This window comes from Heptranchias perlo, chromosome 30 (assembly GCF_035084215.1).
Source record: "Heptranchias perlo isolate sHepPer1 chromosome 30, sHepPer1.hap1, whole genome shotgun sequence".
Lineage (NCBI taxonomy): Eukaryota > Metazoa > Chordata > Chondrichthyes > Hexanchiformes > Hexanchidae > Heptranchias > Heptranchias perlo.
This window is the reverse complement of record NC_090354.1, coordinates 770,756-787,698: the sequence shown is the minus strand read 5'-3', so window position 1 is coordinate 787,698 and position 16,943 is coordinate 770,756. Positions and strand designations below refer to the sequence as shown.

The following is a 16,943-nucleotide window of genomic DNA, read 5'->3' as shown; positions in this document are numbered from 1 at the left end:
CCCCGTATCCCTCAACCCCACCTTCTCCCCGTATACCTCAACCCCACCTCCTCCCCGTATACCTCAACCCCACCTTCTCCCTGTATACCTCAACCCCACCTTCTCCCCGTATACCTCAACCCCACCTTCTCCCCGTATACCTCAACCCCACCTTCTCCCCGTATCCCTCAACCCCACCTCCTCCCCGTATCCCTCAACCCCACCTACCCACCTTCTCCCCATATCCCTCAACCCCACCAATCACCTTCTCACCATATCCCTCAGTTTCTTCTCTCTCCAGAAACATGTCTAATTGTTAACCCCATTTACATTGCCTTTCAATATCCTTCCCTGTGCTTTATTATATAAGTAATACCTGTACAGCAATGTATGCAGCGTCCGAAATAAATCGGGGGAACTGGAGGCAATAATTCGTAGCGAGGAGCCAGATGTTGTCGGGATAACTGAAATATGGCTACATAAAGAACAGGACTGGCAATAAAATATTGCCAGTTATAACATATTCAGAAATGATAGGGAAAGGGGGTGGGGTAGCTGTACCATTTAGAGAGAACATAATGGCAGTAGAAAAAAGGGACATAACTAACATTAAGATAGAAACAGAATCCATATGGATTGAGACAAAGGATAAGAAGGGATCAATCACATTAATAGGGATATTCTACAGACCACCTAATAGTGGAAGGGAAGTGGGGGAAGAAATGTGTAGGCAAATCTATGAAATGAATAAAAGACAGAATAATAATCATGGGAGATTTCCACTACCCCCAAATAAACTCACAAGAGGAGGTAGGGAAAGGGGGAAGGGAAATTGAGTTTTTACAGTGTGTACGGGACTCCTTTCTTACCCAGTATGTGAGAAGCCCAACAAGAGAGGAGTCACTGCTGGATCCAGTAATGGGAAATGAACCAGACAAACAAAGAGATAGAACAGCAGTGGGAAAAATTTGAAACGGCGATCAATAGAGTTCAGGAGAAATAATATTACGCTAAAAAACAAAAACAAATTAGCCAAAAATGAAACCCCATGGATGAATAAAGAAATGCGGGTAAAACTAAAACTAAAGATAAAGGCAAACTCTAAGTACAAATGTAAGGAATGTTACAACACCAGGTTATAGTCCAACAGTTTTATTTGAAAATCACAAGCTTTCGGAGGCTTTCTCCTTCGTCAGGTGAGTGTCGAGATTCATTGAAAAGTACCGCATATAAAGTCATGGAACAATGCCTGGTGATTACAGATAATCTTTCCAACAGCCCGTTATCAAGGCCATCAAATTAATTGAATAGTGTTCAGACAGAGAAACCTTAGATACCCGTAGACAACTGAACATACAAACGGCCAGAACCAAAGAAAGAGAGGGAGAGAGAGAGAGAAACATCCGAAAGGAAGAGAATGAGAGAGAATGACCAGTTGTATTAAAAACAGATAACTTTTTTTTCCCCTGGTGGGGTTACGTGTAGCGCGACATGAACCCAAGATCCCGGTTGAGGCCGTCCTCGAGACACAGGACAACGCAAAATCGTCGAGCAGAAATTGATAGCCAAGTTCCGCACCCATGAGGACGGCCTCAACCGGGATCTTGGGTTCATGTCACGCTACACGTAACCCCACCAGGGGAAAAAAAAGTTATCTGTTTTTAATACAACTGGTCATTCTCTCTCTTTCTCTTCCTTTCGGATGTTTCTCTCTCTCTCTCTCTCTCTCTTTCTTTGGTTCTGGCCGTTTGTATATTCAGTTGTCTGGGGTATCTAAGGTTTCTCTGTCTAAACACTATTCAATTAATTTGATGGCCTTGATAACGAGCAGTTGGAAAGATTATCTGTAATCACCAGGCATTGTTCTATGACTATATATGCGGTACTTTTCAATGAATCTCGACACTCACCTGACGAAGGAGAAAGCCTCCGAAAGCTTGTGATTTTCAAATAAAACTGTTGGACTATAACCTGGTGTTGTAACATTCCTTACATTTGTCCACCCCAGTCCATCACCAGCATCTCCACATCATACTCTAAGTACATGGACAATAAAGGAGAGGATAACAAAAGGAATACGAAGAAGTTAGGAAAGAAGTAAAAAAACAATTAGGAAAGCAAAGAGGAACGACAAGATTAAATTATCAACGAAAATAAAAAGAAATAGTAAAGTATTCTACGGACAAATAATAATAGAAAAATCAGATTAGAGATAGGGCCACCAAGGGATACACACCATAAACTCACAGGTCATGACAGCGAAATGGCAGAAATACCGAATAGTTTTTGACTCAGTATTTACCTGATGGGTATGAAATTAGAAGACGAGATCAAAAAAGACATAAAGACATCTAAGATAGAAAGTGGGGAGGATAACTGATAAACTCATCAAACCTGGAGAGGATAAAACCCCTGGTCCGGATAGATTGCATCCACGCATATTACAAGAAGTTAGGGAGGAGATAGCAGAGGCACTATTACATATACATAACAATTCATTACAAAAGGGAATAGTGCCAGAGCACTGGCGGACAGCAAATTTTTTTTTATTCATTCATGGGATGTGGGCGTCGCTGGCGAGGCCGGCATTTATTGCCCATCCCCAATTGCCCTTGAGAAGGTGGTGGTGAACCGCCTTCTTGAACCGCTGCAGTCCGTGTGGTGAAGGTTCTCCCACAGTGCTGTTAGGGTGTTCCAGGATTTTGACCCAGCGACAATGAAGGAACAGCGATATATTTCCAAGTCAGGATGGTGCGTGACTTGGAGGGGAACGTGCAGGTGGTGTTGTTCCCATGTGCCTGCTGCCCTTGTTCTTCTAGGTGGTAGAGGTCACGGGTTTGGGAGGTGCTGTCGAAGAAGCCTTGGCGAGTTGCTGCAGGGCATCCTGTGGATGGTACACACTGTAACCACAATGCGCCGGTGGTGAAGGGAGTGAATGTTTAGGGTGGTGGATGGGGTGCCAATCAAGCGGGCTGCTTTGTCCTGGATGGTGTTGAGCTTCTTGAGTATTGTTGGAGCTGCACTTATCCAGGCAAGTGGAGAGTATTCCATCACACTCCTGATTTGTGCCTTGTAGATGGTAGAAAGGCTTTGGGGAGTCAGGAGGTGAGTCACTCACCGCAGAATACCCAGCCTCTGACCTGCTCTTGTAGCCACAGTACTTATGTGGCTGGTCCAGTTAAGTTTCTGGTCAATGGTGACCCCCCAGGATGTTGATTGTGGGGGATTCGGCGATGGTAATACCGTTGAATGTCAAGGGGAGGTGGTTAGACTCTCTCTTGTTGGAGATGGTCATCAGCCAGTTCGATTCACTCCACATGATATCAAGAAACGGCTGACTGCACTGGATACATCAAAGGCTATGGGCCCCGACAACATCCCGGCTGTAGTGCTGAAGACTTGTACTCCAGAACTAGCTGCGCCTCTAGCCAAACTGTTCCAGTACAGCTACAACACTGACATCTACCCAACAATGTGGAAAATTGCCCAGGTATGTCGTGTCCACAAAAAGCAGGACAAATCCAATCCGGTCAATTACCGCCCCATCAGTCTACTCTCAATCTGGCGCGAATGTTACTTGCCACTGATCAGCCCAAGCCTGGATGTTGTCCAGGTCTTGCTGCATGCGGGCACGGACTGCTCCATTATCTGAGGGATTGCGAATGGAACTGAACACTGTGCAATCATCAGCGAACATCCGCATTTCTGACCTTATGATGGAGGGAAGGCCATTGATGAAGCAGCTGAAGATGGTTGGGCCGAGGATGCTGCCCTGAGGAACTCCTGCAGCAATGTCCTGGGGCTGAGATGATTGGCCTCCAATAACCACTACCATCTTCCTTTGTGCTAGGTATGACTCCAGCCACTGGAGAGTTTTCCCCTAATTCCCATTGACTTCAATTTTACTAGGGCTCCTTGGTGCCACACTCAGTCAAATGCTGCCTTGATGTCAAGGGCAGTCACTCTCACCTCACCTCTGGAATTCAGCTCTTTTGTCCATGTTTGGACCAAGGCTGTAATGAGCTCTGGAGCCGAGTGGTCCTGGCGGAACCCAAACTGAACATCGGTGAGCAGGTTATTGGTGAGTAAGTGCCACTTGATAGCACTGTCGACGACACCTTCCTGCTTTTTGTGGACACGACATACCTGGGCAATTTTCCACATTGTCGGGTAGATGTCAGTGTTGTAGCTGTACTGGAACAGTTTGGCTAGAGGCGCAGCTAGTTCTGGAGTACAAGTCTTCAGCACTACAGCTGGGATGTTGTCATGGCCCATAGCCTTTGATGTATCCAGTGCAGTCAGCCGTTTCTTGATATCATGTGGAGTGAATCGAACCGGCTGAAGACTGGCTTCTGTGATGGTGGGGATATCGAGAGGAGGCCGAGATGGATCATCCACTCGGCACTTCTGGCTGGAGATGGTTGCAAACGCTTCAGCCTTGTCTTTTGCACTCACGTGCTGGATTCCGCCATCATTGAGGATGGGGATGTTACAGAGCCTCCTCCTCCTGTTAGTTGTTTAATTGTCCACCACCATTCACGACTGGATGTGGCAGGACTGCAGAGCTTTGATCTGATCCGTTGGTTGTGGAATCGTTTAGCTCTGTCTATAGCATGTTGCTTCCGCCGTTTAGCATGCATGTAGTCCTGAGTTGTAGCCTCACCAGGTTGGCACCTCATTTTTTGGTACGCCAGGTGCTGCTCCTGGCATGCTCGTCTACACTCCTCATTGAACCAGGGTTGATCCCCTGGCTTGTTGGTAACGGTAGAGTGAGGAATATGCCGGGCCATGAGGTTACAGATTGTGCTGGAATACAATTCTGCTGCTGCTGATGGCCCACAGTGCCTCATAGATGCCCAGTTTTGAGCTGCTAGATCTATCCCATTTAGCACGGTGGTAGTGCCACACAACACGTTGGATGGTGTCCTCAGTGCGAAGATGGGATTTCATCTCCACGAGGACTGTGCGGTGGTCACTCCTACCAATACTGTCATGAACAGATGAATCTGCGACAGGTAGATTGGTGAGGACGAGGTCAAGTAGGTTTTTCCCTCGTGTTGGTTCGCTCACCACCTGCCGCAGGCCCAGTCTGGCAGCTATGTCCTTCAGAGGTCGGCCAGCTCAGTCAGTAGTGGTGCTACCGAGCCATTCTTGGTGATGGACATTGAAGTCCCCCACCCAGAGTACATTCTGTGCCCTTGCTACCCTCAGTGCTTCCTCTCGAGTGGTGCTCAATATGGAGGAGGACTGATTCATCAGCTGAGGGAGGGCGGTAGGTGGTAATCAGAAGGCGGTTACCTTGCCCATGTTTGACCTGATGCCATGAGATTTCATGAGGTCCAGAGTCAATGTTGAGGACTCCCAGGGCCACTCCCTCCTGACTGTATATCACTGTACTGCCACCTCTGGTGGGTCTGTCCTGCCGGTGGGACAGGACATACCCAGGGATGGTGATGGAAGAGTCTGGGACATTGGCTGAAAGGTATGATTCTGTGAGTATGGCTATGTCAGGCTGTTGCTTGACTAGTCTGTGGGACAGCTCTCCCAATTTTTGCACAAGTCACCAGATGTTCGTGAGGAGGACTTTGCAGGGTCGACTGGGCTTGTTTTGCCTTTGTCGTGTCCGATGCCTAGTGGTCCGATGCCGGGTGGTTCGTCCGGTTTTATTCTTATTCTGACTTTTTTTAGCGAGATTTTACAACTGAGTGGCTTGCTAGGCCATTTCAGAGGGCAATTAAGAATCAACCACATTGCTGTGGGTCTGGAGTCACATGTAGCCCAGACCGGGTAAGGACGGCAGGTTTCCTTCCCTAAAGGACATTAGTGAACCAGATGGGTTTTTACGACAATCCGGTAGTTTCATGGCCATCATTACTGATACTAGTTTTTTTTAAATTGCAGATTTTATTTAATTAATTGAATTTAAATTCCCCAGCTGCCGTGGCGGGATTTGAACTCATGACTCCGGATTATTAGTCCAGGCCTCTGGATTATCAGTCCTGTAACATAACCACTATGCTACCGTACCCCTGTATTTCTATAATGTGATTCCTATATTTAAAAAGGGAGATCGAAGCAGTCCAGGGAACTATAGACCAATTAGCTTAACGTCGATGGTAGGAAAGATGATGGAATCTTTACTCAAAGATGTAATAGAAAAACACCTAGAGAACGAAAATATAATAAAGAATAGTCAGCGTGGATTTGAAAAGGCAAGGCCATGCTTGACCACTGAATTCTTTGAAGAAGCAACAGAAAGAGTAGACAAGGGTAATGCAGTAGATGTAATGTATACTTGGATTTTCAAAAGGCCTTCGAAAACGTACCGCATAGTAGATTCAAGACTAAGGTCAGAGTATGTGGAGTCAGGGGTCAGGTAGCAGAATTGATAGCAAGCTGGCTACAAAACAGAAAACAGAGAGTAGGGGTTAAGGGTAGCTACTCAGACTAGCAAAAGTTGGGAAGTGGTGTTCCACAGGGATCGGTGCTGGGACCACTGTTGTTCACCATTTACATAAATGATTTGGACTCGGAAGTCGGAAGTACAATTTCAAAATTTGCGAAACGAGACCAAATTGGGGGTGTAGTTAATACTGAGGAAACAATGCGACAAAATACAGGAAGACATTAATAAAACTTACAGAATGGGCGTATAATTGGCAAATGAATTTCAATATAGACAAGTGTGAGTTGGTGTGTTTTGGTAGGAAGAATAAGGAGGCCACACACTGCTTGGATAATAAGAGTCTAAATGGGGTAGAGCAGCAGAGGGATCTGGGGGTACAGATACACAAATCACTAAAAGTAGCGACACAGGCCATAAAAAAAATCAAACAAAGAACTGGAGTTCATTTCTAGAGGGATAAAATTGAAAAGCAGAGAAGTTATGTTAAACCTGCCTAGCACCTTGGTTCCACACAGTGAACAGTCCTGGTCTCCATATTATAAAAAGGATATAGAGGCACTGGAGAAGGTGCAAAAAAGATTTACTAGGATGATACCAGAACTGAGAGGATATACCTATCAGGAAAGATTGAACAGGCGGGGGGAGGGAGAGGGTGACCTGATCGAGGTCTTTAAGATAATGACAGGGTAGACGTAGAGAAAATGTTTTCACTTGTGGGGGAGACCAAAACTAGGGGCCATAAATATAAGATAGTCGCTAAATATCCAATGAGGAATTCAGGAGAAACTTCTTTACCCAGAGAGTGGTGAGAATGTGGAACTCGCTCCCACAAGGAGTAGTTGAGGGGAATAGTGTAGATTCATTTAAGGGAAGCTCGATAAACACATGAGGGAGAAAGGAATAGAAGGATAGGGGGATAGGGTGAGATGAAGAGGGGAGGGAGGAGGCTCATGTGGAGCATAAACACTGGGATAGACCAGATGGGCCGAATGGCCTGATTGAGTGCTATACATTCGATGCAAGTTAATTATTCTTTGCCTGAAAACAATTCCCCCGACTCCCCTTCTCACTCCTACCGAAGTTTAATTTGTGTCCCTGAGATTTGGACCCTTCACCACAGGGAAAATTTTTCTGGATCGGTTGGTCAGTCCCTTCAGAATCTTAAACTTCAATCAGGCCACCTCAAAACTTCCGCTTTGCAAAGAAAACAATCCTGACCTTTCCTCAGAACCGATATCCAGAATCATCTGCTCGAGGGTGGTGAGGAGGGAGGTGCCTCTGGCTCGAGGGTGGTGAGGAGGGAGGTGCCTCTGCTCGAGGGTGGTGAGGAGGGAGGTGCATCTGCTCGAGGGTGGTGAGCAGGGAGGTGCATCTGCTCGAGGGTGGTGAGCAGGGAGGTGCATCTGCTCGAGGGTGGTGAGGAGGGAGGTGCATCTGCTCGAGGGTGGTGAGGAGGGAGGTGCATCTGCTCGAGGGTGTGTGAGGAGGGAGGAGCATCTGTTCGAGGGTGGTGAGGAGGGAGGTGCATCTGCTCGAGGGTGGTGAAGAGGGAGGTGCCTCTGCTCGAGGGTGGTGAAGAGGGAGGTGTCTCTGCTCGAGGGTGGTGTGGGAGGGAGGTGCATCTGTTCGAGGGTGGTGAGGAGGGAGGTGCATCTGCTCGAGGGTGGTGAGGAGGGAGGTGCCTCTTCTCGAGGGTAGTGAGGAGGGAGGTGCCTCTGCTCGAGGGTGGTGAGGAGGGAGGTGCATCTGTTCGAGGGTGGTGAGGAGGGAGGTGCATCTGCTCGAGGGTGGTGAGGAGGGAGGTGCATCTGCTCGAGGGTGGTGAGGAGGGGAGGTGCCTCTGCTCGAGGGTGTGAGGAGGGAGGTGCATCTGCTCGAGGGTGGTGAGGAGGGAGGTGCATCTGCTCGAGGGTGGTGAGGAGGGAGGTGCATCTGCTCGAGGGTGGGGAGGAGGGAGTGCCTCTGCTCGAGGGTGGGGAGGAGGGAGGTGCATCTGCTCGAGGGTGGTGAGGAGGGAGGTGCATCTGCTCGAGGGTGGTGAAGAGAGGAGGTGCCTCTGCTCGAGGGTGGTGAGGAGGGAGGTGTCTCTGCTCGAGGGTGGTGGGGAGGGAGGTGCATCTGTTCGAGGGTGGTGAGGAGGGAGGTGCATCTGCTCGAGGGTGGTGAGGAGGGAGGTGCCTCTGCTCGAGGGTAGTGAGGAGGGAGGTGCCTCTGCTCGAGGGTGGTGAGGAGGGAGGTGCATCTGTTCGAGGTGGGTGAGGAGGGAGGTGCATCTGCTCGAGGGTGGTGAGGAGGGAGGTGCATCTGCTCGAGGGGTGGTGAGGAGGGAGGTGCCTCTGCTCGAGGGGTGGTGAGGAGGGAGGTGCATCTGCTCGAGGGTGGTGAGGAGGGAGGTGCATCTGCTCGAGGGTGGGGGAGGAGGGAGGTGCATCTGCTCGAGGGTGGGGAGGAGGGAGGTGCCTCTGCTCGAGGGTGGGAGGAGGGAGGTGCATCTGCTCGAGGGTGGTGAGGAGGGAGGTGCCTCTGCTCGAGGGTGGTGAGGAGGGAGGTGCATCTGCTCGAGGGTGGTGAGGAGGGAGGTGCATCTGCTCGAGGGTGGTGAGGAGGGAGGAGCATCTGCTCGAGGGTGGGGAGAGGGAGGTGCCTCTGCTCGAGGGTGGGGAGGAGGGAGGTGCCTCTGCTCACTCCTGGTCCCCTTGCTGCTGAATCTGTGCAAAAGTTCAGAATGAACAAATTCATAAGCACCAAATGAACCCGTGTCAGCTGATGGAGACCAGTGGTGATGGACAGGTTCGTGCAGATTGTTCCCTCAGAGGGGGCAGGACCTGTTTTCAGAAAGGACCAGTTGCTCGACTCGGCAATCGCAGTCAGAGACCGTTTCATTAATATCAGAGGCTGGCCCACTAATATTTTCACACCATACATCAGTCATTTTGAATATCTAAAGCCAGGATTGAACAGCAGCCGTTAATCTTATTATTACCCGTCGCTAAGGCCCAGTCCAACCCGAGGCACGCTGCTTTATACTGGCAGCTTCAGTGCTTCTCATTGGTACAAGAATGCTTGACATTAGGGAGCTCACTTGTAAATACACGTGTCAGACATAACCTGGGTAACCAACCCAGCACCAGGCATCGCTGTTAACCAGGCCCAGCACCAGGCACCGCCGTTAACCAGGCCCAGCACCAGGCACCGCCGTTAACCAGGCCCAGCACCAGCATCGCGTTAACCAGGCCAGCACCAGGCATCGCCGTTAACCAGGCCCAGCACCAGGCATCGCCGTTAACCAGGCCCAGCACCAGGCATCGCCGTTAACCAGGCCCAGCACCAGGCATCGCCGTTAACCAGGCCCAGCACCAGGCATCGCCGTTAACCAGGCCCAGCACCAGGCATCGCCGTTAACCAGGCCCAGCACCAGGCATCGCCGTTAACCAGCCCAGCACCAGGCATCGCCGTTAACCAGGCCCAGCACCAGGCATCGCCGTTAACCAGGCCCAGCACCAGGCATCGCCGTTAACCAGGCCCAGCACCAGGCATCGCCGTTAACCAGGCCAGCACCAGGCATCGCCGTTAACCAGGCCCAGCACCAGGCATCGCCGTTAACCAGGCCCAGCACCAGGCATCGCCGTTAACCAGGCCCAGCACCAGGCATCGCCGTTAACCAGGCCCAGCACCAGGCATCGCCGTTAACCAGGCCCAGCACCAGGCATCGCCGTTAACCAGAAGCATCGCGACAGGCCCAGCCAGGCATCGCCGTTAACCAGGCCCAGCACCAGGCATCGCCGTTAACCAGGCCCAGCACCAGGCATCGCCGTTAACCAGGCCCAGCACCAGGCATCGCCGTTAACCAGGCCCAGCACCAGGCTTCGCGTTAACCAGAGCCCAGCACCAGGCTTCGCCGTGAACCAGGCCCAGCACCAGGCATCGCGGTTAACCAGGCCAGCACCAGGCATCGCCGTTAGCCAGGCCCAGCACCAGGCATCGCCGTTAACCCAGGCCCAGCACCAGGCTCGCCGTTAACCAGCCAGCACCAGGCATTGCGGTTAACCAGGCCCAGCACCAGGCATCGCCGTTAACCAGGCCCAGCACAGGCATCGCGTAACCAGACCCAGCACCAGGCATCGCCGTTAACCAGACCCAGCACCAGGCATCGCCGTTAACCAGACCCAGCACCAGGCATCGCCGTTAACCAGACCCAGCACCAGGCATCGCCGTTAACCAGGCCCAGCACCAGGCATCGCCGTTAACCAGGCCCAGCACCAGGCATCGCCGTTAACCAGGCCCAGCACCAGGCATCGCCGTTAACCAGCCCAGCACCAGGCATCGCGGTTAACCAGGCCCAGCACCAGGCATCGCCGTTAACCAGGCCAGCACCAGGCATCGCCGTTAACCAGGCCCAGAGCACCAGGCATCGCCGTTAACCAGGCCCAGCACCAGGCATCGCGGTTACAGGGAATCCCCCACGATCCTGTAACACGGCGCACACACCATACGATCCAACCCCCAATTTACGATGTTTCGGGGAAGAGTTCGATCTCTGACTGTCCCGAGGGCCCACTGTCAGGACCCGGCCTTGTTACCGTCAGTTACCCAGAAACTTCCAACAACCCCCTCCTCCACCTGCCTTCAGAACCGGGCACTTTTTCACCAGATCTCGGAGTGCTGGGAGGAGCGGCGGGGGCGGGGGCCGGGATGGGGGCGGGGGGCAGGGAGGGGAGGAGGGGGCAGGGGGGGGGGGGAGCGGGGGCAGGGGGGGGGGAGCGGGGGCAGGGGGGAGCGGGGGCAGGGGGGGGGGAGCGGGGGCAGGGGGGGGGGGAGCGGGGGCAGGGGGGAGCGGGGGCAGGGGGGGGAGCAGGGGCAGGGGGGGGGAGCGGGGCAGGGGGGGGGGAGCGGGGCAGGGGGGCACGTGGGCAGGAGGGGAGGGGGGCAGGAGGGGAGGGGGGCAGGAGGGGAGGGGGGGAGGGGGGTGCATCTGCTCGAGGGTGGTGAGGAGGGAGGTGCATCTGTTCGAGGGTGGTGAGGAGGGAGGTGCATCTGCTCGAGGGTGGTGGGGAGGGAGGTGCATCTGTTCGAGGGTGGTGAGGAGGGAGGTGCATCTGCTCGAGGGTGGTGAGGAGGGAGGTGCCTCTGCTCGAGGGTGGTGAGGAGGGAGGTTTCTCTGCTCGAGGGTGGTGGGGAGGGAGGTGCATCTGTTCGAGGGTGGTGAGGAGGGAGGTGCATCTGCTCGAGGGTGGTGAGGAGGGAGGTGCCTCTGCTCGAGGGTGGTGAGGAGGGAGGTGCTTCTGCTCGAGGGTGGTGAGGAGGGAGGTGCATCTGTTCGAGGGTGGTGAGGAGGGAGGTGCATCTGCTCGAGGGTGGTGAGGAGGGAGGTGCATCTGCTCGAGGGTGGTGAGGAGGGAGGTGCCTCTGCTCGAGGGTGGTGAGGAGGGCGGTGCCTCTGCTCGAGGGTGGTGAGGAGGGAGGTGCATCTGCTCGAGGGTGGTGAGGAGGGAGGTGCATCTGCTCGAGGGTGGGGAGGAGGGAGGTGCCTCTGCTCGAGGGTGGGGAGGAGAGGGAGGTGCATCTGCTCGAGGGTGGTGAGAAGGGAGGTGCATCTGCTCGAGGGTGGTTGAAGAGGGAGGTGCCTCTGCTCGAGGGTGGTGAGGAGGGAGGTGTCTCTGCTCGAGGGTGGTGGGGAGGGAGGTGCATCTGTTCGAGGGTGGTGAGGAGGGAGGTGCATCTGCTCGAGGGTGGTGAGGAGGGAGGTGCTCTGCTCGAGGGTGGTGAGGAGGGAGGTGCCTCTGCTCGAGGGTGGTGAGGAGGGAGGTGCATCTGCTCGAGGGTGGTGAGGAGGGAGGTGCATCTGCTCGAGGGTGGTGAGGAGGGAGGTGCATCTGCTCGAGGGTGGGGAGGAGGGAGGTGCCTCTGCTCGAGGGTGGGGAGGAGGGAGGTGCATCTGCTCGAGGGTGGTGAGGAGCGAGGTGCCTCTGCTCGAGGGTGGTGAGGAGGGAGGTGCATCTGCTCGAGGGTGGTGAGGAGGGAGGTGCATCTGCTCGAGGGTGGTGAGGAGGGAGGTGCATCTGCTCGAGGGTGGGGAGGAGGGAGGTGCCTCTGCTCGAGGGTGGGGAGGAGGGAGGTGCCTCTGCTCGAGGGTGGGGAGGAGGGAGGTGCCTCTGCTCGAGGGTGGGGAGGAGGGAGGTGCCTCTGCTCGAGGGTGGTGAGGAGGGAGGTGCCTCTGCTCGAGGGTGGGGAGGAGGGAGGTGCCTCTGCTCGAGGGTGGGGAGGAGGGAGGTGCCTCTGCTCACTCCTGGTCCCCTTGCTGCTGAATCTGTGCAAAAGTTCAGAATGAACAAATTCATAAGCACCAAAATGAACCCGTGTCAGCTGATGGAGACCAGTGGTGATGGACAGGTTCGTGCAGATTGTTCCCTCAGAGGGGGCAGGACCTGTTTTCAGAAAGGACCAGTTGCTCGACTCGGGCAATCGCAGTCAGTGACCGTTTCATTAATATCAGAGGCTGGCCCACTAATATTTTCACATCATACATCAGTCATTTTGAATATCTAAAGCCAGGATTGAACAGCAGCCGTTAATCTTATTATTACCCGTCGCTAAGGCCCAGTCCAACCCGAGGCACGCTGCTTTATACTGGCAGCTTCAGTGCTTCTCATTGGTACAAGAATGCTTGACATTAGGGAGCTCACTTGCAAATACACGTGTCAGACATAACCTGGGTAACCAACCCAGCACCAGGCATCGCCGTTAACCAGGCCCAGCACCAGGCATCGCCGTTAACCAGGCCCAGCACCAGGCATCGCCGTTAACCAGGCCAGCACCAGGCATCGCCGTTAACCAGGCCCAGCACCAGGCATCGCCGTTAACCAGGCCCAGCACCAGGCATCGCCGTTAACCAGGCCCAGCACCAGGCATCGCCGTTAACCAGGCCCAGCACCAGGCATCGCGGTTAACCAGGCCCAGCACCAGGCATCGCGGTTAACCAGGCCCAACACCAGGCATCGCCGTTAACCAGGCCCAGCACCAGGCATCGCCGTTAACCAGGCCCAGCACCAGGCTTCGCCGTTAACCAGGCCCAGCACCAGGCATCGCCGTTAACCAGGCCCAGCACCAGGCATCGCGGTTAACCAGGCCCAGCACCAGGCATCGCCGTTAACCAGGCCCAGAACCAGGCATCGCCGTTAACCAGGCCCAGCACCAGGCATCGCGGTTAACCAGGCCCAGCACCAGGCATCGCGGTTAACCAGGCCCAGCACCAGGCATCGCCGTTAACCAGGCCCAGCACCAGGCATCGCCGTTAACCAGGCCCAGCACCAGGCATCGCGGTTAACCAGGCCCAGCACCAGGCATCGCCGTTAACCAGGCCCAGCACCAGGCATCGCCGTTAACCAGGCCCAGCACCAGGCATCGCCGTTAACCAGGCCCAGCACCAGGCATCGCCGTTAACCAGGCCCAGCACCAGGCATCGCCGTTAACCAGGCCCAGCACCAGGCATCGCCGTTAACCAGGCCCAGCACCAGGCATCGCCGTTAACCAGGCTCAGCACCAGGCATCGCCGTTAACCAGGCCAAGCACCAGGCATCGCCGTTAACCAGGCCCAGCACCAGGCATCGCCGTTAACCAGGCCCAGCACCAGGCATCGCGGTTAACCAGGCCCAGCACCAGGCATCGCGGTTAACCAGGCCCAGCACCAGGCATCGCGGTTAACCAGGCCCAGCACCAGGCATCGCGGTTAACCAGGCCCAGCACCAGGCATCGCGGTTAACCAGGCCCAGCACCAGGCATCGCCGTTAACCAGGCCCAGCACCAGGCATCGCGGTTAACCAGGCCCAGCACCAGGCATCGCGGTTAACCAGGCCCAGCACCAGGCATCGCGGTTAACCAGGCCCAGCACCAGGCATCGCGGTTAACCAGACCCAGCACCAGGCATCGCCGTTAACCAGGCCCAGAACCAGGCATCGCCGTTAACCAGGCCCAGCACCAGGCATCGCCGTTAACCAGGCCCAGCACCAGGCATCGCCGTTAACCAGGCCCAGCACCAGGCATCGCCGTTAACCAGGCCCAGCACCAGGCATCGCCGTTAACCAGGCCCAGCACCAGGCATCGCCGTTAACCAGGCCCAGCACCAGGCATCGCCGTTAACCAGGCCCAGCACCAGGCATCACGGTTAACCAGGCCCAGCACCAGGCATCGCCGTTAACCAGACCCAGCACCAGGCATCGCCGTTAACCAGGCCCAGCACCAGGCATCGCCGTTAACCAGGCCCAGCACCAGGCATCGCGGTTAACCAGGCCCAGCACCAGGCATCGCCGTTAACCAGGCCCAGCACCAGGCATCGCGGTTAACCAGGCCCAGCACCAGGCATCGCGGTTAACCAGGCCCAGCAACAGGCATCGCCGTTAACCAGGCCCAGCACCAGGCATCGCCGTTAACCAGGCCCAGCACCAGGCATCGCCGTTAACCAGGCCCAGCACCAGGCATCGCCGTTAACCAGGCCCTGCACCAGGCATCGCCGTTAACCAGGCCCTGCACCAGGCATCGCCGTTAACCAGGCCCTGCACCAGGCATCGCGGTTAAAAAGGCCCAGCACCAGGCATCGCGGTTAACCAGGCCCAGCACCAGGCATCGCCGTTAACCAGGCCCAGCACCAGGCATCGCGGTTAACCAGGCCCAGCACCAGGCATCGCGGTTAACCAGGCCCAGCACCAGGCATCGCGGTTAACCAGGCCCAGCACCAGGCATCGCGGTTAACCAGGCCCAGCACCAGGCATCGCCGTTAACCAGGCCCAGCACCAGGCATCGCCGTTAACCAGGCCCAGCACCAGGCATCGCCGTTAACCAGGCCCAGCACCAGGCATCGCCGTTAACCAGGCCCAGCACCAGGCATCGCCGTTAACCAGGCCCAGCACCAGGCATCGCCGTTAACCAGGCCCAGCACCAGGCATCGCCGTTAACCAGGCCCAGCACCAGGCATCGCCGTTAACCAGGCCCAGCACCAGGCATCGCCGTTAACCAGGCCCAGCACCAGGCATCGCCGTTAACCAGGACCAGCACCAGGCATCGCCGTTAACCAGGCCCAGCACCAGGCATCGCCGTTAACCAGGCCCAGCACCAGGCATCGCCGTTAACCAGGCCCAGCACCAGGCATCGCCGTTAACCAGGCCCAGCACCAGGCATCGCCGTTAACCAGGCCCAGCACCAGGCATCGCCGTTAACCAGGCCCAGCACCAGGCATCGCCGTTAACCAGGCCCAGCACCAGGCATCGCCGTTAACCAGGCCCAGCACCAGGCATCGCCGTTAACCAGGCCCAGCACCAGGCATCGCCGGTTAACCAGGCCCAGCACCAGGCATCGCGGTTAACCAGGCCCAGCACCAGGCATCGCGGTTAACCAGGCCCAGCACCAGGCATCGCCGTTAACCAGGCCCAGCACCAGGCATCGCCGTTAACCAGGCCCAGCACCAGGCATCGCCGTTAACCAGGCCCAGCACCAGGCATCGCGGTTAACCAGGCCCAGCACCAGGCATCGCGGTTAACCAGGCCCAGCACCAGGCATCGCCGGTTAACCAGGCCCAGCACCAGGCATCGCCGTTAACCAGGCCCAGCACCAGGCATCGCCGGTTAACCAGGCCCAGCACCAGGCATCGCCGGTTAACCAGGCCCAGCACCAGGCATCGCGTTAACCAGGCCCAGCACCAGGCATCGCCGTTAACCAGGCCCAGCACCAGGCATCGCCGTTAACCAGGCCCAGCACCAGGCAGGATCGCCGTTAACCAGGCCCAGCACCAGGCATCGCCGTTAACCAGGCCCAGCACCAGGCATCGCGGTTAACCAGGCCCAGCACCAGGCATCGCCGTTAACCAGGCCCAGCACCAGGCATCGCCGTTAACCAGGCCCAGCACCAGGCATCGCCGTTAACCAGGCCCAGCACCAGGCATCGCCGTTAACCAGGCCCAGCACCAGGCATCGCCGTTAACCAGGCCCAGCACCAGGCATCGCCGTTAACCAGGCCCAGCACCAGGCATCGCCGTTAACCAGGCCCAGCACCAGGCATCGCCGTTAACCAGGCCCAGCACCAGGCATCGCCGTTAACCAGGCCCAGCACCAGGCATCGCCGTTAACCAGGCCCAGCACCAGGCATCGCCGTTAACCAGGCCCAGCACCAGGCATCGCCGTTAACCAGGCCCAGCACCAGGCATCGCCGTTAACCAGGCCCAGCACCAGGCATCGCCGTTAACCAGGCCCAGCACCAGGCATCGCCGTTAACCAGGCCCAGCACCAGGCATCGCCGTTAACCAGGCCCAGCACCAGGCATCGCCGTTAACCAGGCCCAGCACCAGGCATCGCCGTTAACCAGCCCAGCACCAGGCATCGCCGTTAACCAGGCACCAGCACCAGGCATCTGCGTTAACGCTAGGCCCAGCAGCAGGCAATCGCAGTTAATCCAGGCCGCAGCACCAGGCTTCGCCGTTAACCAGGCCCAGCACCATCAGGCATCGCCGTTACCAGGCCCAGCCACCAGGCATCGCCGTTACCATCCCAGGCACCAGGCATCGCCGTTAAAA

General features: G+C 55.9%; 1 protein-coding gene across 1 annotated transcript in view; it reads right to left on the bottom strand.

The window, feature by feature from the left end:
• The window catches only part of cdk12 (cyclin dependent kinase 12), a 74,983-nt gene that overhangs the window by 55,626 nt on the left and 2,414 nt on the right, over positions 1-16,943 (bottom strand).